The 22676-nt window shown below is 40.6% G+C and overlaps 1 pseudogene; it reads left to right on the forward strand.

The window, feature by feature from the left end:
- Positions 1-21104: 21104 nt before the first annotated feature.
- On the forward strand, positions 21105-21581 carry LOC110307512 (small ribosomal subunit protein uS17 pseudogene; annotated as a pseudogene).
- The last annotated feature ends 1095 nt before the right edge of the window (positions 21582-22676 follow it).

Raw genomic sequence — 22676 nt, forward strand, 5'->3', positions numbered from 1 at the left:
CTACTTCTTTGGACAGGAGGAAAAAAAAAACCAAAATATAAATGTCTTCTCATTCTGTATACCTGGGCAATTAAAATTTCTTCTTTCACAGCCAATGGCCCCTGTAGCTGCAGCCTGTTAAAAGTACAAAAATTTTAAGATGTGGGGAATATTTGTGCCAAGGACAATGCTTGACCAAACATAATTAGCTGAATTTAGATAAACTCTCAATCTGGCTTTCTTTAACTTGAATAGAAAAATATCACACACTTCATTGAACATGAATGGATTTGAAAATGAACATTTGGATTATCTGTAAGAATATCTTCCCAGAATAATAGGCCCAAGATTTTTTGATATGCAGCATAGAGTTCTTTGTTGACCCAAAGAATGCATCGGCCTTCTGTTTTCTCTGTCTACTCCTATTTGCTGATTTTTGTTAATATTTATAATAACAGAAATAGTAGGTGAGGGAAAGCAAGAGAATAACAGATCCATTGAAGTCTTTACTCTTTGTTTTTTTCCAGTGCTTCTCATGAATTTTCTTGGGGATAATTAGAGATAAATGGTATGGTATTATGTTTGCTCAGATAGCAATACAAAAATGCCTATTTCCGTCATTTTCAGTAATAGACTTTCAAGCTATATTTTCCTCAAACTTGATCCTCATTATTCCAGTAATATTTAAGCTATTAATTTCTCCAGAGAGTGCTTTTTGAAAATGGTAAATTATAAGACAAATCCTAAAATTACATTTTCTTTAATTTACAGTATTGTTCAAGCTGTACTGTTAGCATAAATGAATAGTCTGAGCTGCAGTCTGCAATAAAGCCTTGAGCATTAAACAGTTGGCTTGGAGACAGAAACATTAAGAATATGATTGAATTTTTTTTTTACAGAAGATGAAATAACAGCGTGCGCAAAGGCTCATTTATGATAATTCTAACATTTCTGCTACAGTTATAGAAACGTAACAACATTTACCAAAGAGAAAGGAAGAAAAGAAAGCAAGCGAGAGAGGTGAAGGGCTTTACTTTCTAACCGACTGCAATGATAGCCACTTTGCCCTTCGTGAAGCGATATTCGCAGTTACATGTGTTCTCCTTCTTTTGAGTTTCAAGTTTACCCTTTCGAAAAAAAAATACAAAAGCAGGGCTTTTCAAAACAGAAGTCAGTGAAAGCAAATGTGTTGGTACTTGATGTCTAAAGCGCAGGCATGGTATAAACATGTAGGGGTGGAAACGGAGTCAGTCAAGCTGCTTGCGACTGGGGAAGACAATGGACTCTATAAGGGGCTATAAAACAGCAGCATGCTGATTTATTCCATCATGAAAAGATGCTAATTATGCTAAGGTACAACGTAGAAGTTTGCCCTGGGTTTAAGGGTATATTTATGTCGTTTATTTACTATGCTTCATTACACACTAGTTATAGCCGCTTTCCTTTGGTTTACCTTTTCCAAGGATGGGAATTTTGAAGTAAAGATAGAGACCACCTTTCTCTACGACTATGAAGACCACTCTACTTGAAGACATGGACAATCCGGTTGCTGCATTGCTAACAATAACCAGGGCTAGGCAAGAAAAGGAAACGCTTTAAATTCTCCCAGACTAAAATCACTACCGCCATCTAGTGGTAACTGACTGTGAGTCTCCCAAATTCCAGAACACATCAGCAATATTTTTTTTTTTAATGCCATTTTGTTTTTTAAATTCGTGCTTATGTCAAAGAGTTGCGCTTTATAGGGAATTTGGCGAATTGTTACTTTTCTGGAAGACGACATTACAATCTGAAGAAACGTAGTGTCCTGTAGAGTTTCACTCCTAAAGCCAATAGCACTAAAATGGCAGGGCTGCCGTGTAGGTAGGGAGACTTGACACCCGTGGGCAGAACACTTACTAATCGCCACTGAGTGATAAAAGCCCTTCCAGGGTTCAGGACGGTGCCTGGAAAACAGCCCGCTGGCATGAGAGCAGGTGGGGGTAACCACAGCATCAGAAACTAAGGTGTTTTTAAAGACTTCCATGAGCAGGAGATCGGCCTTTTGCCGGGAGGGAGAAAGAATGTTAACAGGGGAATCTCACCAAGAAGACTCCCAATGGACAGGCCATGTTAAATTCACCCCAGTTTACTGCAATGAGATTATATATCCCTTTTTGTCTAATCACAACTGTCCGCTTCTCATTTAACCGACATGTAAAAATTCAGTTTTGCCTGTTTCAATGCAGAATCTTGATCTTCTTGCCTCTACCTCCCAAGTCCTGTGATTTCAGGCATTCACTGCTGTGCCTGGCTTTGGAGGGATGTTGTGCCGTTCAGGGTGTGAGGCTTAAGCACTGTCAAGGGGAGGAAAGACGTTATTACATGCTCTCCCTTACAGCATATGCCACACACACACAACTCAGATGAAAATTTTCTCCAGTGAGCGTGGCCTGGGGAGGACTTCAAAAGACAGACAAAAATGAAATCATCTTGAAAGAGAGAGAATGAATGATACAACCAGAGAAGACCAAGAAAGGTGTGCCCGGCAGTGAAAGTCAGAGAAGCCTGGAAGACAAGGTGTAGCCCTGCATGTTTGGAGGATCACTGACAACTTCGTCCCTGCAAAAGTTTCTCTTATATACATGTGGCTAAGAAGGTGGGGGAGAGTGGGAATGTGTGGAAATGGATATAGGGGTAACTATTAGGATGGTCTTACGTGCCAAGATTAGAAAAAAAAATGCTTCACTATATCCATGGTCTATACACAGCTTACCATGGCATTATTGTGTCCAAGAAACACAGGACATTGTGCTCTGACATAAGCACACATCACTATTGTCTTTACACTTTGGGGGGGGGGGATTGTCACTGTTCTCTTAGCAGGTGGAGAATAAAGGGGTTGAGGGACACAGTGGCATGCGGAGCCTTGGAAAGGCCCCTCTGTCACTGATGTAAACGACAGTGGGATAGGAGCAGAGTATATTCCATGTTGGTTGGGGTATTTTCCTTGTACAATTAACACACATAAGTCTGCCATCCTGGTCACCTGGGCTTTGTTCTTCCTCCCCCTTCCCCTCCCCCTTCCCCTCCCTCCTCTCCCCTCCCCTTCCTTCACCTTCTCTCTCCTTCCCTCTTTTCCCTGCGCACTTAGTACTTCCCTGTAAAGTGTTTTAAGATTATTATTAATTCTATAATGATTTGTCAATCCATATATGCAATCTCTTAAATTATTTATGATTATGCCTGAACTGGTTAGTTAAGGTTTTGATGCTGTTGTTGTTGCTGTTGCTGCTGCTGCTGCTGTTATTGTTGCTGTTGTTGTTTCTTTGTTTTTGGTTTGGTTTTTTTGTATGCAATCTCTTAACAAATTATAATTTGTTATCTATAATTTGTTATGCATTCACTGCCATTGCATATATGCAATCTCTTAACAAATTTATCTATAATTATGCCTGTGTGGTATTATTGTTGTGTTAGGGTTCAGGAATTGCTGAAGGAAGACCTCGGACCCAAATAGTATGCAAGAAGAAAGAACATTTATTCTGCAGAAACAACCAGTATGCAGGGCTCACCACTGCATCAAGATGGTGACTCCAGACAAAGGCGCTCAGGCCTTCTTATAGGGAACTAGGGGATCTCTCTAGAAGGATTAGGTAATCTCTAATGTGATTGGTGGGAGCTAAAGCCCTGACATTTAGTACAATTTTGATTGGCTACTATGTTAGAGTTAGGTAATCTAAAACTTCATTGGTGGGTGTCAGGATGTCCCATGGGCTGCATTCCTGCATCATAAATGATTAACCACCAGATGGGCTGTCCAGCACAGATGGTCTATCCTGAGATAAGATATCTCCCATTTATGTGGCTATCTTCAGGCTGTTCCTCGGGTGGGGGATTTTATACTCTTGTTCCTGGACTTCCGGGTCTGCTGCTGGAGTGGATGACCTATGGCCTAGCTTCTGGAGTTAGTATCTTAAGGCTTTTTTTTTTTTTTTTTTTTTAATCAGGCCTGGTCCTTAAATGAAGACAAATGGGATTTATGTTGCCCTTTCTGTTGTTGTTGTTGTTGTTGTTGTTGCTACTGCTGCTGTTTGATCTATTTTGGTTTTGTTTTGTATTTTTAATCAGTTTCACACAAACTCAGGTCACCTAGAAAGAGGGAACCTTGATTAAAAAATTCCTCCATCAGACTGGCCTGTAGGCAAGTCTCTGAGATAATGCTACCCCAACATAGATAGACTGGGTAATATAAGAGGCAAACTGAGCAAGACAAAAAGAGCAAGCCAGTTTTTTGTCATGTTCATAAATTTAAAACTAAAATGCTAGAGCTAGTGAGACGTTTCAGTGGTTAAGAGCACTGGCTGCTCTTCCAGAGGACCTAAATTCAATTCCCAGCACCCACACGGCAGCTCACAACTGTCAGATAACTAATTATTGGCCCGGCACTAATCCCAGAACTAAGGAGGCAAAGGCAAGCAGATCTCTATGAATTCAAGGCCAGCCTGGTCTATGGAGCGAGTTCCAGAGCAGTCAAGGCTACATAGAGAAACTCTGTCTCCAGAAACAGAAGAAGCAGGCAGGGGGCAGGGGAGAGGTAAAAAAAAAAAAAAAAAAAACAGGGGGAAAAAAACCCAGGAAACTATATATGAAGATAAAAAGACAGATAAATCTACTTATGACTCATGACAACTCTTTTCAAATTTGTTTGACCAAGAACTCTCTTACCATAAAATCCATGTTAATTACACCACAGAGCCATGTTCTCGGGCAAGCCATGGCCATCATGATGACAAACGTGGCAAACTGGGCTGTCACAGAGTGAATGTCACACTCTTGTCACCTACGCAGATGAGTTTCTGTGTCCCCAAACACTTCCTGTATTTACCTTCATAAATGCCAGAAGTCCACCAGGATGCATAAAAATGAATGCAAGTGACATCCAAGTACACAACAAATTCCAGAATAAATCTCCTGAACTTTACAGTAAAGGCATCCGTGACTCACCAACTGTGATTTCTCACCGGCTGGAAGGATACTTCACTGGTTAAGAGCCATTTGTTACTCTTGGCAAAGGATCAGAGTTTAGTTCCCAGCACCTACATGGCAGTGCATAACCATCTGTAATTCCAGTTCCAGAGAACCCATTGCTCCCTTCTGGCCCCTTCAGGTATCAGGTGCATATATATGGATGCAGGCAAAACACTCATATGAAAAAAGCAATAGATCTTTAAAGTTCTATTATTATTATTATATTAATATATTATATATATATATTATTCAAATATCTGGTCCCTCATTGGTAGAAATGTCTGGCAAGAATTAGGAGATGTGGCTTTCTTGAAGGAGGTGTGTCATTTGATAAGAGCTTTGAGTTTCAAAAGCCTGCTGCCATCCCAGTTAGTTAGTCCCTCTCCCTCTCCCTCTCCCTCTCCCTCCCCCTCCCCCTCCCCCCCCTCCCCCTCCCCCTCCCCCTGCCCCTCCCCCTCTCCTTGATGAAAAGGTCCTCCACCATGACTGCTTACCTGCATGTCCTCCCCACCATGATGGTCGTAGACTCTGACCCTTTGGAACTGTATTCCTCCAATAAATCTTTCTTTTACAAGTTACCTTGGTCGCGGTATCTCTTCCCAGTCAAAGCCACTAAGACACTTGGGGATAGGATCTCGTGAGGAGCATCACTGTGATGCTAGATTTCCAAATCTACAGGGAAGCTTGAACATAAGAAGGATCCATCCCTGCACTGTGCACACTCCAAACTGCCTCTCGGAGATTCCTTGGAGCCGCCCATCCCCTGTGGAATTTTGTAAATTGCCTTTGAGGGACATCCACTCAGAACTTCATTCTTAAGACCCCGTTCTTTACTTCACATCTATTCCACCTATGTGAAACGTTACAGTTCTCTTTCCCTTATCTTTGGTGTTTAGTCTGAGTTTCTAGCAGCCAGGTCTGAACTGACAGTGGGGCCTGGGAACAAGCTCCTCTGCCCTTTCATGAGCATAGAATGCCACACTGATGTGGTGGAAGTTATATATTCTCTGTGGTTTGCATTATTTTATTTTATTTTATTTTATTGAGAATTTAATGCATGAGAACTCTATTTACATCATTTCTACCCCTCCTCTCAACTCTTCTCCATGTTGTCTCTCAAAGTCAATACCTCTTCTTTAATTATATTTGTGTGGGATGTGTGTGTGTGTGTGTGTGTGTGTGTGTATACACAGCCTGCTGAGTCTATTTAGTATTAGTCACATGCGCATGTGTTGAGGGCTGATCACTTGACATTGAATAACCTATCCAGGGGGCTCATCCCTAGAGAAGACTAATTCTCCCTGTCTCCATAGCTATTGACTGCTTGGCTACAAGGATGTAACTTTCATCCAGTGATGGAGCTTTGTGGATCTCCCCCATCCACATTTGGATATCAGCTGGTGCTGTCATTGTATAAGTCTTGTTTAGGCAACCATATTGTTGAGATGTTGTGGATATGACTTCCCTGTCGCATAAAGAAGACATAAACTCCTGGTCCTCTAGCTCTTAGACTCTTTCTGCCCCTTCTTCCATGATGGTGGCTGAGCTTCAGGCGTAGAGGTTGTGTTATAAATGTACCAGCTGCGGTTGGGAACTCCACAGTCAGCTGTGCTCTGCACTTTGACGGCGGGATATGTCCAAGCCATACAGTCTTGATAACTCAAGACCTCCCTCTCAGTTCTTCATCTCCAAAAGACTGTCCTGATGTGGATTGGCTAAGGCTATGAGAAAGGCCTCTGTGCTTGCCTTTTCTAAAACTCCTCAAAGAGAAGGTCTTTTGCTCCCACACAGAGAGGAATGGCTTCACTGTTGTCTGGCTGTGTAGTTTAAAGGATCTAGGACTATACAGTATCCATGGATCAGGATAAAATTTGAACTGGGTTGCTATTTTCAGGCAGTGCCTGGGAGGCATTTAGAAAAAAGCAAACCCAAAACCTGAGAAGAAAAATTTTTAAAGGCCTGCCTCATGCTGTCAAACTTACCAGAGTATCTGTCAAACTATCTTGGAGAAACAAACATCTTTGGAGTAAGGAACTCTAAAATTATAAGAATGTTATTATTTACCATTTTTTCAGTAGCAAGATGGATATTATTGTTTGATAGGAAATATGGGGAAAACAAAAGATATTTTTTGGACTTAGAAGACACCACCTCCCAACTTTATAATCATATTTTGATACTTATATGTGTCCTACAGTATTTGCTGCCAACACAACAGAAAGAGTGGCAAGCTTAAAGTTACAGCAAATTATGCATAGTTAATTTCTTAGAAGGTCTCTAAACAGTGTGAAGTGTTCAGCTTGTTATATATGCAACATTGAAATCATATTTCTCTGATGTGTTTATTTCAGTGTTGTAATCGTGAAATGGATTCTTCCACATTTATCTTGTCTGCAAAAAGCATTTTATTAATTAGCTACACCACTCTCAAGGGTATTAGGTTTTTGGGTTTTTTTGGGTTTTTTTTTTTTTTTTAGAACCTTCAGTGTCAAAACTTCTGCAAGTATAAAACTGCAACTCATTTGCAAAAGAAAAGTGTTATGAAATAATTTCTAAATATGATTTGAATAGCAAAAGTACTCCCAGACAACATACTTCCCAGACCTCCCTAAGCATTGACGCACTTTTTTATTATTTATTTATTTGTTTGTTTATTTATTTATTTATTATATGTAAGTATACTGTAGCTGTCTTCAGACACTCCAGAAGAGAGCATCAGATCCCATTACAGATGGTTGTGAGCCACCATGTGGTTGCTGGGATTTGAACTCAGGACCTTTGGAAGAGCAGTCGGCGCTCTTAACCGCTGAGCCATCTCACCTGTCCAGCATTGAAGCACTTATAAACTGTATTGTTTATTCCTAGTTCTTCATTGCTATCCTTTATTGATAGTTCTTTTCACAAAAGCGAGAAGGTGAGGGGGATCTTATCTTTGTATTCTGTCAGGATAGCAACCCAAAATTTTCAGCTTATTTTATGATAAAGTTGTTTGCAATTATTGCTTTTGTTTTAATTTTATTCATACACGTTATCAAAGTGCTCATTGTGTTGAATCTTTGTGTGGGAACATGTTGCATACATTTTGTTTCCATTTAGAAAGATGACTAATTCTTGAAATGAATATTTTTTGAGTGTTTAATGATTTTTTTATTGCAGCTTTGCACTTATTAGAATTTTTGTATAAGTGACTCACTTAACTGATTTTAAAATGAGTTTCTTCAGAGAAACTTGCGTTTGTTTCTAAAATGTACCTACGGAAACAACCTAACAGGTTTGGAGCAGGGACACTGACTCATAGGTCGTAGGAATTCTAACCCCAAACCTGTAAAAACAAGTTTAAGGCTAGCAATATTCAAGTAAGGAAGCAACACTGTTAGCTAACAACCAGGTCTCTTGCTACCACATTCTGCCTGGTGGGACTTTTACCCAACTTAGCCTTTCCCTGAAGGTACCATCTCTCCAGGTCCATATCCAGCATCAGACCTTGTTCCTGCCCTAGGATGTTTTTCCACCCCACTCATGTCTAATTCTAAAAAGTTCTTCTGGCTACCCAGAATTGACAAATGGCTCCTTATGACCTGAGACTAATAAGTAGGGGCAGTGTTTAGATTTATTGATTCTTGGACTGTTTTGGCTTTGAACAGGTGCCCTCACTTCCCATACAATTTCACTCATGAAACTAAAGACATATAATTACATTTTTATTTCATGTGAACAGCCCTTGTCAACCATGTTACAAAAATCAGTGACAATAGTCACACTTTTTAAAACCCTAGTTTTAAGCAAGTGAATATCCACATTTTCAGCTCTTGGCCATTTCTTTCATTACCTCAATATTCCTATTTTTCTTTTGATTTTAACTGTGTTTCAGATTTTACCAGGTACCTATGCTATTTTTTTTCTTTACATGAAACTTACTTTTTCTAATTTTTTAAAACAGATCTCATGTAGCCCAGGCTAATCTCTAACTTGCAAAATACCCAAAGATGACTTTAAACTTCTGACCCTCCTCCTTTGCCCTCCAAGTAGGCATGTAACACCATTCCCTGCTTTACTCTCACTGGGGTTAAACCCAAGGCTTCATGCATCTACCGACTGACCCACATCTTCACCAATTTCTTATTAATTCTTTAATAAATGGAAATTCCCTACTCACACTTTGTTGTTGTTGCTGCTACTGTGGTTGTTGATGTTGTTGTTGTTGTTGCTGCTGTTGTTGTTGTTTTAAAGAAAAGTTCTCCTGTAGCCCAAACTGGCTCAAGCTCACAATGTAGCTGAGGATGAATTTGAACTCCTAACCCTCTTTGCCTCCACCTCCTGGGCACTGGAATTACAGGGGTGGACCACTACATCCAGCTGCTACTCACACTTGTGAAAGTGAAACAGGCTCTTAATCATGAAATCTGGTAACAGATGGTTGCAGTAATTGTAGCAGTTCAGAACAATGTTCCTTCCTCTGACTGGAGACATACATGCAGAAACTTAAGTAGATTGCTCTCTTGCACTTCATCATCACTAAGACACTGGGCTGGCAGTGCAGCACTGCACGGAGTATCAGTTGTATAGTATGTTACCTCACCCGTCAACCCCTAAAACTGCCACTAGAGATGTTGTGCATAACTTCTTACAAATCACTCACAAAGGAAGGTGCAGGCCCCTGCTTAAAGTTTCCGGGGAGCAGGTAAATCCTTTTATTCATTTTTATGTTATTTTATTTTTTTAAGAATCAAATTTACCTAGATGGAGCCATGCCATTGTCTCCTCCCTTGAGATTAACCCAGGTGGTCAGGCCTGGCCCAGGAACCTCCTCTAGGAAGGCAGGCTCACACTAATTCATGCTAAAGAGGCCAACAGAATAAGTTATTCCTATAATGGATTCTGTACTTTTCTTTCCCAAAATTCCCACCCCCAGCACAGAGCAAAGTATAGCCACACAGTTTTGCAAGTGTGCCGGTTTTTCTGAATACAATTTTCCCCTTTCTTCTTATTTTCTGAACATTCTTTCCTTAACACTTTGGATTTTGCTCTTTCTCTAAAGCCTCCCCATCTTCTGTTTGGGATCTTGCCTGTCATGTGCTTGACCTACAGGCCAGATTAACCAACATGGCTGTTTGTTTGTTTTCCTTATCTTCTCCATTCTCTTCTAGAAAGCTGCTGGGGTTTACAATTTGCCTGCCCTGAGGTTTTGCTTGTTTGTTTGTTTGTTTGTTTGTCTGTTTGTCTGTTAGTGTAAAGATTTATTTATCTTATTTACGTAAGTACACAGTAGCTGTCAGACATACCAGAAGAGGGCATCAGATCCCATTACAGATGGTTGTGAGCCACCATGTGGTTGCTGGGAATTGAACTCAAGACCTCTGGAAGAGCAGTCAGTGCTCTTAACCGCTGAACCATCTCTCCAGCCTGATTTCTTTTAAATGCTAATAAAATTATCACAGAGCTTCTATTTGAGTCTGTTCTTAAATTCTCTTATTAACTAGACTAAGAAAGCCAAGAAGAGCTCCTGATTTCCCTGGTATCATCTGGTGAGCATATAGGGACATTCCAATATGTCTCTTATTCATGAGGGAAAGAATTGCCATACTAGAAAAAGCTAACAATGACCACAGGTTATTTGCTATTGTATTATTTACTATAATAATAATAATAATAATAATAATAATAATAATAATAATAATAATAAATCATACTGTTTCTAATTGTGGTAGCCCTTAACACACACCTGACTGGAATACATACCCTTAGTCCCAAACAATGAAGGTAAAATTAGTTTCTAGAGTGAAGCAACCATGTTTGAAAGTGATGTCTAATTGACTGGCAGACAAAGTAACAAATCAGAGAAAGATTTGACAGACTAGGATATGCCCACAGTGCAGGGGAGAAAGGAGGCAGTTTTACTGGGACAGTGGTACAGAGACAGGTTGGAGAGAGAGAACAAGCTAGACACAGGTGAAGACAGAACAAGCCAGAGAATGAAAAGGAGCCATAAAATTAGAGCAGATTGCCAGAGTCCCAGAGTTAGTTTGAGGCCAAGCAGAGCAAGAAGTCAGAGGCCAGAGAGAAGCCAGATTGAATCAGTCATTTTTGAGAAGAGTTTGAGCCAGAAAAGATGAGTTGATCAGCCAACCAGAGCTCAGGAAGAGCTAGAAAGGGTGAAATTAATCAGCAGTAAGTCTCTGAGACTGAAAACATTCTAGGACTAGATAAGATTGAACAGAGGCTAGAAGCTTCCAGGACTAGACCTAGGTTAGCAAACAGAGGCAGTAAGCTTCTAAGATGACAATCAATTCAGGAAAATAAAAGTTACCCTTCTCGTTGCACTCCATGTCCTTACTTAGAATGCATAACGCTCTCGGACTCTTGCCTGCCTCTTTTGCTTCATTTCTGTGGAGGAATTGTCTACCAGCCTGGTGTTAATGTGTACATATCTCACAGGCTTCCATATTTGGTCTTGTTTTCATCCTAACTTCCTTGAAATCTTCGAATCTTTCTTAAAATATTCTCATATTTATTAATAGACTCAATATGATTATTAACTTAATGTTAAACCTATACATGTCTACTTAAGCAGAGTCTCTTTCAAATGGTACCTGCGAGTTTTCTAGCTATCCATGCAAAATAGATAGATGAAAGATAGATAGATAGATAGATAGATAGATAGATAGATAGATAGATAGACAGACAGACAACATCATTTCTGCCACTTCAAGTAATTCCAAAATTCAATGCTGAACAAGATCAGATATTCAAGAAATTTATTGGGCAAAGCCTGTGAAAACTAAGCAGAGAAAAAACAGAAGTACGTATGTAAAGCTTTCAGAACACAATGTAGGAAGCTTTTCAGTCTAATTATCCCTAAAAGAACTCTGGCCAAGTTAAGGAGTATTGCTGAGAAAGTTAAGTTAGAGAAATCCTATGGTGTGCACCAAGAACCCTGTTCTACCAAGCTTAGTCATTCACTGAGAGTCATTCCAAGAAGAGTGACCTGGGGGTGGGGAGGAGATTGTGGGGGAGGGGAAAGAGATGACTCAGTTGTTAAGAGCACTTGCTGCTCTTCTAAGGGTCTTGAGTTCAATTTTCAGCAACCACATAGTGGCTCACAACCATCTATCTATAAAGGAATCTGATACCCTCTTCTGGCATGCTAGTGTACATGCAGATAGAGCACTCATATACCTTAGAGAGAGAGAGAGAGAGAGAGAGAGAGAGAGAGAGAGAGAGAGAGAGATCAAGAAGAAGAAGGAGGAGGAGGAGGAGGAGGAAGAGAAAAGGAGAAGAAGAAGGAGAAGAGGAGGAGGAGGAAGAGGAGGAGGAAGAAGAGGAGGAGGAGTGACCTCAACATACACTCCATAGTGGGTCTAGAGATGCAGCTGCTGGAGGCTGTCAGTCAACTAAGTTCACAACCACAGATTCTCTTGACAGATTTATGGCTACCACACAAATGCTGACCTTTCTCCATACCATGGTTGGAGGAATAGCCAATGCCACCTACAAAAATCTTGGGGTTCTCAAAATCACTGATCTCATAGGACTTGAAAGTTCACAAGAGGAATGTTAGGAAGTTAAGGGATGAACAAGAAAAGAGCTGTCAGTGTTCAACACCTAGGAGAAATAGAAAACACTGCATATCAGAGAACAAGTGATCACTGCCAGTCACTAAGACACATAAGACAGTCCAGAGATATTCTTGAGACAAGAAAAAAATATATAAAACTAGTTAAATTCAAATATAAATCTCTTCATTGAATATGTGTGACTGAGTGTGTGGGCTTTAGGAAAATAGGAGCTCTGCATATCATTCTAAATGTCACTCATCTCTTTCCAATACCCCACTTAAAGACCTAGTTTGTGTAAGGTAAAAAGTCCAAGCTCACATTCTGGTTTTGAAAACTCACCGGGCTGGTGAGATGGCTCAGTGGGTAAGAGCACCTGACTGCTCTTCCGAAGGTCAGGAGTTCAAATCCCAGCAACCACATGGTGGCTCACAACCATCCGTAATGAGATTTGACTCCCTCTTCTGGAGTGTCTGAGGACAGCTACACTGTACTTACATATAATAAATAAATAAATAAATAAATAAATAAATAAATAAATAAATAAATAAATAAATAAAAGAAAACTCACCAATCCCTAAGCTCAAAATCTAACCAATCCCTGAGCTTGCCCCAAGATCACACCACAAAACCCCACCAATCCCAGGCCACCCTGGAAAACTCCACCCCTGCCCAAGAAACCATGTGATGGCTTGTATATGTTTGGTCCGGGGAGTGGCACTATTAAGAGGTGTGGCCTTGTTGGAGTAGGTGCATTACTGTGGGTGTGGGCTTTAAGACCCTTGTCCTGGCTGCCTGAAAGACAGTCTTCTCCTAACAGCCTTCAGATGAAGATGTAGAATTCTCAGCTCCCCCTGCACCATGCCTGCCTGGTCGCTGCCATGCTCCCACCTTGATGATAATGGAGTGAACCTCTGAACCTGTAAACCAGTCCCAATTAAATGTTGCCCTTATTAGAGTTGCCTTGGTCATGGTGTCTGTTCACAGCAGTAAATCCCTAACTAAGACACCATATAAAGCCTACCTCCTGTTCAGTTCTTTGTTGCTTCTCACCCAAGCAGAAGCAGGCACTCTCCTATGTCTTTCTCAATAAATCTCTTGCATAAGGTTTGTTGTACCGTGGGACTTTGTGATATTCGTTGGCTCCCACCTGCCAGGATACCTTTCCCCTCAGAGCTGCAACACTTATATCACTGCCCTGGTCTAGCAGATTTCAATCTCTCTCTGTGTTAATACATTTTTCTGGTTGGAACAAGAGTTCTCCCTCTTCAATACACCTCTAATTACATTTTTCTATATGAAACAATCACATTGTTCAGCATTATATATGAGATATATTCCAATGTGTTTTACATAGCACAGACTCAGCTCAACATTAAGTCTGTGGGGTTGATTATTCTGCTCTCTTCCTTCATTACTTTAGTCAGCATTTATTGGTTGTCTACTCTGATAGGCATACTTTTTTTTTTTTTTTTTTTTTGGTTTCTTTGAAACAGGAGTTTCTCTATATAGCCCTGGCTGTCCTGGAACTCACTTTGTAGACCAGGTTGTCCTCGAACTCAGAAATCTGCCTGCCTCTGCCTCCCAAGTGCTGGGATTAAAGGCGTGCATCACCCCTGCCCGGCTCAGACATACATTTTTTTTTCCCATAGAGTAACTAGAACTTGTTTTGCCTTAATAAGCCATATTCTGTGGGGAATTGCAGGCTGGTATCCAGTCAAGCTGAGGTCTGAACCCCAATGGTCATAATTCACCTACATGACACGGTTGGTGTTCCCTCATGCCCCTGCCTAAGTTACCACCTCCCACAGCCCCCACAAGAGAAGCATGGTCAGTAGTCACATAAGCAATGGCCCAAGCTTCTGACCTTCAGGCTAAACTCCTCCCCAGTTACCTAGCAACAGTGAAGACCATAAAAAGGGCTGTTCAGCCCCCACCATGCTCTCTTACTCTCTCTTACTCCTTTTTCCTCTCACCTCTCACTTCTCTCTCCTCTTCCCTTTCTCTTTGTCTTCTTCTTTCCTCTCCTCTTTTCCTCTCTTTCTTTCTCTCTATCCTTTCCTCTCTCTCTCTCTCTCTCTCTCTCTCTCTCTCTCTCTCTCTCTCTCTCTCTCTCTCTCTCTCTCTCTCTCTCTCTCCCCCCTTCTGTCTTTCCCCTGCATTTCTATAATAAAGCTCTTAAACCATAGAGAGTCTCTGCTCCTTCAAGACCCACTGTGCCCTCTGGTCAGTGTTGGGAACTTCTTCCCTATTCCCTCTCTCCTGCAACCCTGGGGCTTTAGCAAGGTAGCGGGGGTGGGGGGGCTGGTCAGGGGATGCCCCTTTTTCCAACCCCTGCCACTTGGGTCAGGCATGCTCACCCAGGGCCGAGTGGAAAAGTGCCTGGCAGTCTCCTCACGTCCACCTGCCCAGAGTACAGGAACTCTGGCTGGACGTGGCATATTTCTCCTTCCCTTTCTCCCTGAAGCCCCCCCCCCTTTATTTTGCTCCAACAGTATTCTTTCTTGTTTTCTAGTTTTTGTACATTAAAATTCTGATGTCTCTGACTTCAAGATCTAGTTTAAGTACTGCATCCTCTGTGAAGTCTTCTATGCCCTTGTCATGATGTATATATATATACACATATATAACTTAATATGGCATTATCATATTGGGTTTCAATTTATGAAATATTTATTGTCTGTTAAGTTATAGCACTAAAATTAGGCACTAAGGCTGCAAGAATGAGACATAGACCCTTCTATTTAAAATCTCAGGACTTATTCTCTTTTCTTCATGAGACTAAAGTCTCTTAAAAGACTTGGGTTTGTGGTTCCTAAATATGACGAGCATTTTGCTATCAGAGAAGCAAATTATTCAGTTCTTTTAAAAATCTCTTTTGACTTTCATGGGTTTTATTGTGTAACAAAAATTTCCCTGGAGAGATACAACAAGCACACATCTACTCACTCCAGATAGGAAGCTCATGACAGACCAAGGTATGAATCCCACCAAAGTCTATCTTGATGAACCAATGAGCTTAATGGTTACTTACAGAGCAGAGACAACTCAAAGACAGCTGCATTTCTAAGACCTACCCACCCCAACAGGCGTGACATCTCACACACTCTGAGAAACTTGGAAATCTGTGTGAGGGGCTCTAGCAGGGCCAAGCATGAATAACATGGCTCTGGCAGACCTTGCCCTTCCCCCTTTTCTCTCCCTTGTAAACCATAGATTACATCCCTAAAGCTGGCCACCAAGATCTAGTTCATTATTTGGGCACTTTCTCTTTCCAGACTCACTCATAAGGCTGATCCCCAAGGTCCAAATATCAAAATATTGAAGTCCAGTGAAGTGAAAACTTGAGGGTTCTTTGGAAAGTTAGTTGTGTTGGATGGTGTTTTGCTGGGGCAAACATGTGAAGTAGTGTTTTCCTGAAGTGGATACAGGTGAAAGACTTATGAAGGAATGTTTAGCTAAAGCAGACACAGGTAACAGGAGCTAAAGGAGGCAAGGGAAAAGACATGTGACGTAGGATTCTGCACTAACGACACACATGCATTGGTCCATCTTACACTGCATAGTTGAGCTCCATTTGTCAGGATTCCATAGAGAAAAACACTCAAAAAAATTTCTGATGGTGTGCTGCAGTTTCTTGTAGCCCCTGTGGACTTGGGCTGATTGGAAGAGTGATGTCAGCTGAGACAGACTCATGTACTGAGGAAAGATCCGTGGAGGTCACGTGATGTTTGGAGGGAGTATAAATAGAACTCAATAGACAATGACAGAGGCTGAGCTTGGTTTGCTTGCATAGCTGAACCTATGCTTGGTCTCCTGTCTTTGCTGGTCTTCACTCCTTTGGGAGAGGTACAACCAATTGCTGCTCCTGCTGGTCCGAATCCCTCCTGTCTGGCTGTTCCTGAGAGGTTGTGATGAACTCATGTTGGCTATCCTGAGTCTATGGAACTGGACTGCTGCCACACCCATAAAGAGTTTTTAAGTGGGTCGACCTGCTGCCACTGCTGACCTGTGAACTGAACTGTTGATTTCCAGACAACACAGATGGGAGTTGCTCCAAAGAACCATTTCTAAACAGGTCCTCGTCCCCCATATCCTTTCTTTTCCACAACCTCTGGTGGATGGTCGGCCAAAAGGGAGGATAAAGCATTTAAGAACTATCATTAAAAGTAGGTTTTGAAAAAATTAAACTTACAGTCCAGCAATCAAAAGTCCCCCTTTGGCTGCCCTAATTAACACTCCCAATCAAAACATACCACCACATCCTAACCCATTCTAACACAGACCTCTTTTTATCCTCTTAAAAATTACACCCGAACTTTCAATTTGCTGCTAGTTTTTACCTGAGTCATAAACCAGTCACTTTACTTTTCTTCCTTGTTTAATAATGGACCTCTCTATGAAAATGGATATTTGGGTGTGGTTTGGGCCTAATCTGGGGTCCAGGAGGGAGTACCTTGCAGTGTGCAGATCCCTTCACACTGCACAGCCTGAAGACAGCTCAACAGATTGAGTGTCCTTTCCAAGTGTCCTTTCATTCGTCTAAATTTCTTCCAGGCAGCGTGGTTGGTTTCTGCTTTCCTAGATCGCTGGTCTCGTCTCAAAGTCTTCCTTGAAGCTTGACTTGTCTAAATTTTTGCAGTCTTTATTGTTTACTATGGCAGGGAGGGGCCTAGTGAATCTGATCATTTTCAGGAACTTCCTAAAGCTATTTTGAGTTGTTTACTTTCCTGCCCAAGGAGCTTCCCTGAAGGATAGAATATTTCAGTCTTAAAGGAAACTGTTTCACAACACTATTCTTCAACATTTCTGTGGTCCTCTTGAAGAAGACCTGTTCCTTCTAAGCCTAATAACATTAGTAGCTGGGCAATGGTGGCGCACGCCTTTAGTCCCAGCACTCGGGAGGCAGAGGCAGGCAGATTTCTGAGTTCAAGGCCAGCCTGGTCCACAGAGTGAGTTCCAGGACAGCCAGGGCTACACAGAGAAACCCTGTCTTGAAAAAACAAATAATAATAATAACAATAATAATAACATTAGTAAAGGATCCAGTCTGTCAGTTTAATCTCCTTCATCATGAGGTTTGATGATCTTTCTATAAAGAGTGTCAACTGATTCTCTGTAGTGAGAATTTTGGGTTCTTTGAAAAACACAGAACTATTAAGAGAATATGTTTTCATTTTAATTCCAGGTATGGGATATGTAGCTGCTTCCGATAGTCCACAGCAGGTGACTTGTCTCATGATCTAGCATGGGTGAGATATTGCCAGAAGCACACTGTTTCTGTGATTGTGTGATGTTTAGAATTCTGGGGGGGTTTCAGAGACCATATAAATGCTAGGACCCCAAGAGATTGGTTGGGTAGATTGTTGGTTGTTGGTTGGTTGCTGTTGGTTGTAGTTTGTTAAGTAGTCCTGCACAAAGCAGAAATCAGAAGAAAAAAAGAATAGATATCCTGACAGTGAAGATCAAACCTGCCCCAAGGAACTCAAAACCTCTAATCAACAGGAAGTAGTCAAATGATAATGCCACCCCCTTTCTCTTTTATTCTGTTTTTCTCTCCTGCCTAGTGTTAGGGGGCTGAAAGGGTGGAGAAGGATGGAAGAAAAGAAGAACCCACAAAGCAGCCAAAAGTCCAGCTCCAATTCTCCTCTTAGAGGTGGATCAGCATCACTTTTACTTATTTTTAAGGAACAGAAAGCCTCATCAAAGAACGTGCATGTCTTTGGAACCTGATCAGAAAAGCTATCCTTGGTTCCACCTCGCTCTCACTGGGAACCCAGCCACCATTACAGTGCTGGCCCTTCAGAACCAAGCCACCATGCTGTAAGGGAGAAACATGGAAAAGTGACCTGTGCTTATTTATGCATGCTGACCCTAACTGAGGACCCAGCTAACAGCTAGTATCAACTGCGAGGTGTGGGTAACCCCATCTCCAGATGATTTCAACCGTCTCAGTGGATGCCACGTTCAGCAGAGAGAAGCAGAAATGGCAACTTCAGCCAAAATGAAAGATCTGTGAGCAAACCAAATGTCATTATTTTAATCCACTAAATTTTTGTACATGTACTATGTAGCAATGGATAGCTGAAACAATACTAAAATAAACTACAACCCAAATGCTCAGAGCAACTCCTTAGATAAGCCTCCAACTGGATACAAATGTTGTTTTAGAACCACAAAACCAGAATGCTCCAACGAAGCACGGCAAGCTGTGCCCAGAATTACAATTGGATTATATAATTAGCAGAGCACAAGATGCAGAGAGATAACCTAAAGCTTTGCCATGTTGAAATACTTGCCATTGTTACAGGTTCCTGGCTTCCTTTCCTGACCGCCATATACTCTTCTCCACACAGCAGCCAGAATAGAATCCTTTAAATGTTAGTCAAATTATGTCTTCTTCCTACCTCCAAAGCCTTCAGTAGCTTTCAATTTTACACAAAACATAATTGCAATCATCCCTCTGGCCAGATGCCTACCTATTTTTGCTTCCCACCTAGCTCATTTCCTCCCCACATTTCACATGTATGCTACTTTACCCACTTGACATCCTTCCTGTCCCTAGAGCTTGCCAAGTGTGTTTCTATCTTGGAATTCCCCCCAGCTTATTCCTGTCCATGCTCAAGATTGCTTTAGTATGGGGATTCAAAGATACCACAACATAAAATAGAGCTCCCAATTCTCTATTGTTTTCCGTTATAACTAACCATCCGTTGACATAGTACACGGATATCTGTTTACATGTTTATTTTCTATCTCCTTCCATTAGAATGTGGGCCCCATGGAAGTAGGAACTTCATTGCTTATCTCCAGAGTTTAGGACAGCTTCTAGAACACAATAATTATTGTTGGATGTATGAATAAATAATTTTTAAAACAAGAGCCAAGCTAGGCATGGTGGTACATAGAAGTTGTCCTAGAGTTTTGTAGGTAGAGGTCAGAAAAAAAAGTAATTTGAGATATGGGCTCTACAGTGACTTTCAGGCCAAAGGCTCAACTACCACAGCCATACCTTGTCCAAACGAAATAAGAGGTACAAGATGTAAACACTTAAAATCAAGTATGACTTACACTTAAGAGCATGTGTTTGCCTGTATACTAAGGTGTTAGTAACTGATGGTAGCTGTCTTATATATGCTTCTGTACACAAAAACACAAAGATCTGTAAAAAAAATTTTTAATCTGAAACATTGACTATGAATCCATGTATAAGATGAAAAATGCCACATGAATACAAGATATCTAAAAACACAATAGATAACTTGACAGCATTTCAGAAGGTATTACATGTTAATGAGTGTATTTACCTATAGTATGTCCTGTTCAACACTATTTCAAACCTTGTTCTAAAGTAAAAGGACGAAGGGACTGCTGTGGACATCCTGAACTCCATTTGTCACAGGCTTACACTGCTGTGGACATCCTGAACACAATTTGTTTACATCTAAAACTTCTCATTCTTTGCCCAGCCTCAAATCTCCTACAGAAGTTCCTTTAACATTTCCATAGCACAATGAAACTCATTTAAAGGCCTAGAAACAAAGTTTCTAGTTTATAAAAGAAAAAAATGCTCAAATATATAGAACTCTGGGTTAACAACTATCTTTTCTTTCAATGTTTTCAGGTTGTTGTTACTCCATTGACTTCTGAATCCTGAAGATTCTATGAACACAAAAGAATGGAAATAAATCTATCATATTTACAATAAAAACAACAGAAAGTAAGTGTAAACTATATGTTGCCAACTGAATTTCAGAATAAAGGTTACCAAAGATTCAGAAACCCACCTCTTGTAAGGAAGGTGCCAATCCTAAAAATAACATATCTCTACCTATGTATCCACCAAGTAATAAAGTTTCAAATAAACAAATGAGAAATAGGCAGTTAAAGAGAAATGGACACATCTAGTTAATCATAAATTTCAATGTTCTTATCTCAATATTTGATAGAAACTGTAGAGTGAAAATTTATAGAGGCACAAACAGTTTGAACAACATAATGAGGTGATTTGACCTGTTTAAATTTGTTAAGAAATGAACAACCAAATGTAGATATATGGAACATTTATAAAATAATATATATGGAACATTTAGCAAGATAGACCCCTTTCTGAGCCCTAAAATGAAACTCAATAAATTGTAAGTAATTTAAATTATACAAAATATATTTAGTTACCATGATACAATTTAATTAGACAATTCCAGTTTTCTGGAAAATATTTCAAGATCTTAGTAATTAGATAGCAAGGCTGGAGAGATGATTCAGTGGTTAAGAGCACCGACTGCTCTTCCGAAGGTCCTGAGTTTAAATTCCAGCAACCACATGGTGGCTCACAACCATCCGTAATGAGATCTGACACCCTCTTCTGGTGCATCTGAAGACAGCTACAGTGTAATATTAGATAGCATAACTTTAAGTAGCCTGTGATAGCAATGAAAAGACAGCACATTAAATTTCAAATAAAGCTACTTAAAGCAATACATAGGAGGAAAATTATAAACCTGAACAACTATACTGTAAAAGAAGAAAATTCTCACTTTTTTTTCTCAAGCTGCTGGAAATATGGTGGACATTCAGACAGTGCATGCTTACAAAAAGCAGCCTACAATCTTTCAAAACAAGAAGCATGTTTTGCTGGGAGAAACTGGCAAGGAAAAACTCCCTCGGTACTACAAAAACATGGCTCTAGCCTTCAAGACGCCCAAAAAGGCCATCGAGGGCACCTACATAGACAAGAAATGCCCCTTCACTGGAAATGTCTCCATCCGAGGTTGGATTCTGTCTGGTGTCGTGACCAAGATGAAGATGCAGAGGACCGTTGTCATCTGCCAGGACTATCTCCATTACATCCGAAAGTACAATCGCTTTGAGAAGTGTCACAAGAACATGTCTGTGCACCTCTCTCCCTGTTTCAGGGATGTACAGATTGGAGACATTGTCACTGTTGGAGAGTGCAGGCCCCTGAGCAAGACTGTTCAATTCAATGTTCTCAAGGTCACCAAGGCTGCTGGCACCAAGAAGCAGTTTCAGACGTTCTAAGGGGACTCTGGCCAATGCTCTAGAACAAATAAAGTTATTTTCCAACTTACAAAAGAAGGGGGGAGGAGGAGGGGAGGAGGAAGAGGAGGAGGAAGAGGAGGAGGAGAAGGAGAAGGAGAAGGAGAAGGAGAAGGAGAAGGAGAAGGAGAAGGAGAAGGAGAAGAAGAAGAAGAAGAAGAAGAAGAAGAAGAAGAAGAAGAAGAAGAAGAAGAAGAAGAAGAAGAAGAAGAAGAAGAAGAAGAAAGATTCTCTAATGGTTACACTTCTATTTAAAGAAATCAAAAGGCAGAGCTAAGAAATACACAGTAAGTACAGGAGGGAAAATATTTTTTTTAAAAAAAAAGCTTAAATTAATGAAACAGAAAACAAAAACAATGGAAAAATCAATACAGTTATAATCTTTTTTGAGCATATCAATAAAATTGACAAAGTTCTAACAAGACTGACCAAAAAAAGGGGGGGGGGAATTCACCCCAGGCAATAGTGAGTGGCACACATTTTTAATCTCAGCCCTCAGGAAGCAGAGGCAGGTGATGAATTCTAGGGGAGTCTGGTCTACAGAGTGAGTTCCAGGGCAGCCAGGGCTACACAAAGAAACCATGGCTCAAAAACAAAAATCAAAACAATAAAAAAGAATTCACATATTAACAAAATGAGGAGAGTAACAGCAGCATTAAAGATGCTACAAGTATGTGACAAAATATGAGTAACATTGTGAAATAAGTTTAGCAGTTTAGCCTGGCAGTGGTAGCCCACACCTTTAATCCCAGCACTTGGGAGGCAGAGGAAGGCAGATTTCTGAGTTCAAGGCCAGCCTCATCTACAAAGTGAGTTCCAGGACAGCCAGGGCTATATAGAGAAACCCTGTCTCGAAAACAAACAAAAAAAGTTTAGCAGTTTAGACAAAGTAGCTTTCAACCTCTCAGTACTAAACTCACTCAAGAGAGATCATCTAAAAAGCCCAACACTCCTCAAATACATTGTTTATAAGCAAACATCTTTCCAGACAGGTAACTCAAGTGCAGTCATTATCACTGGTGAATTCTATCAAACACTTAAAAGCTAAACCCACAAAATCTCTTCTTCAGAATGTTG

Source organism: Mus caroli, unplaced genomic scaffold (genome assembly GCF_978045245.1).
Source record: "Mus caroli unplaced genomic scaffold, Mus_caroli_1 scaffold_14, whole genome shotgun sequence".
Lineage (NCBI taxonomy): Eukaryota > Metazoa > Chordata > Mammalia > Rodentia > Muridae > Mus > Mus caroli.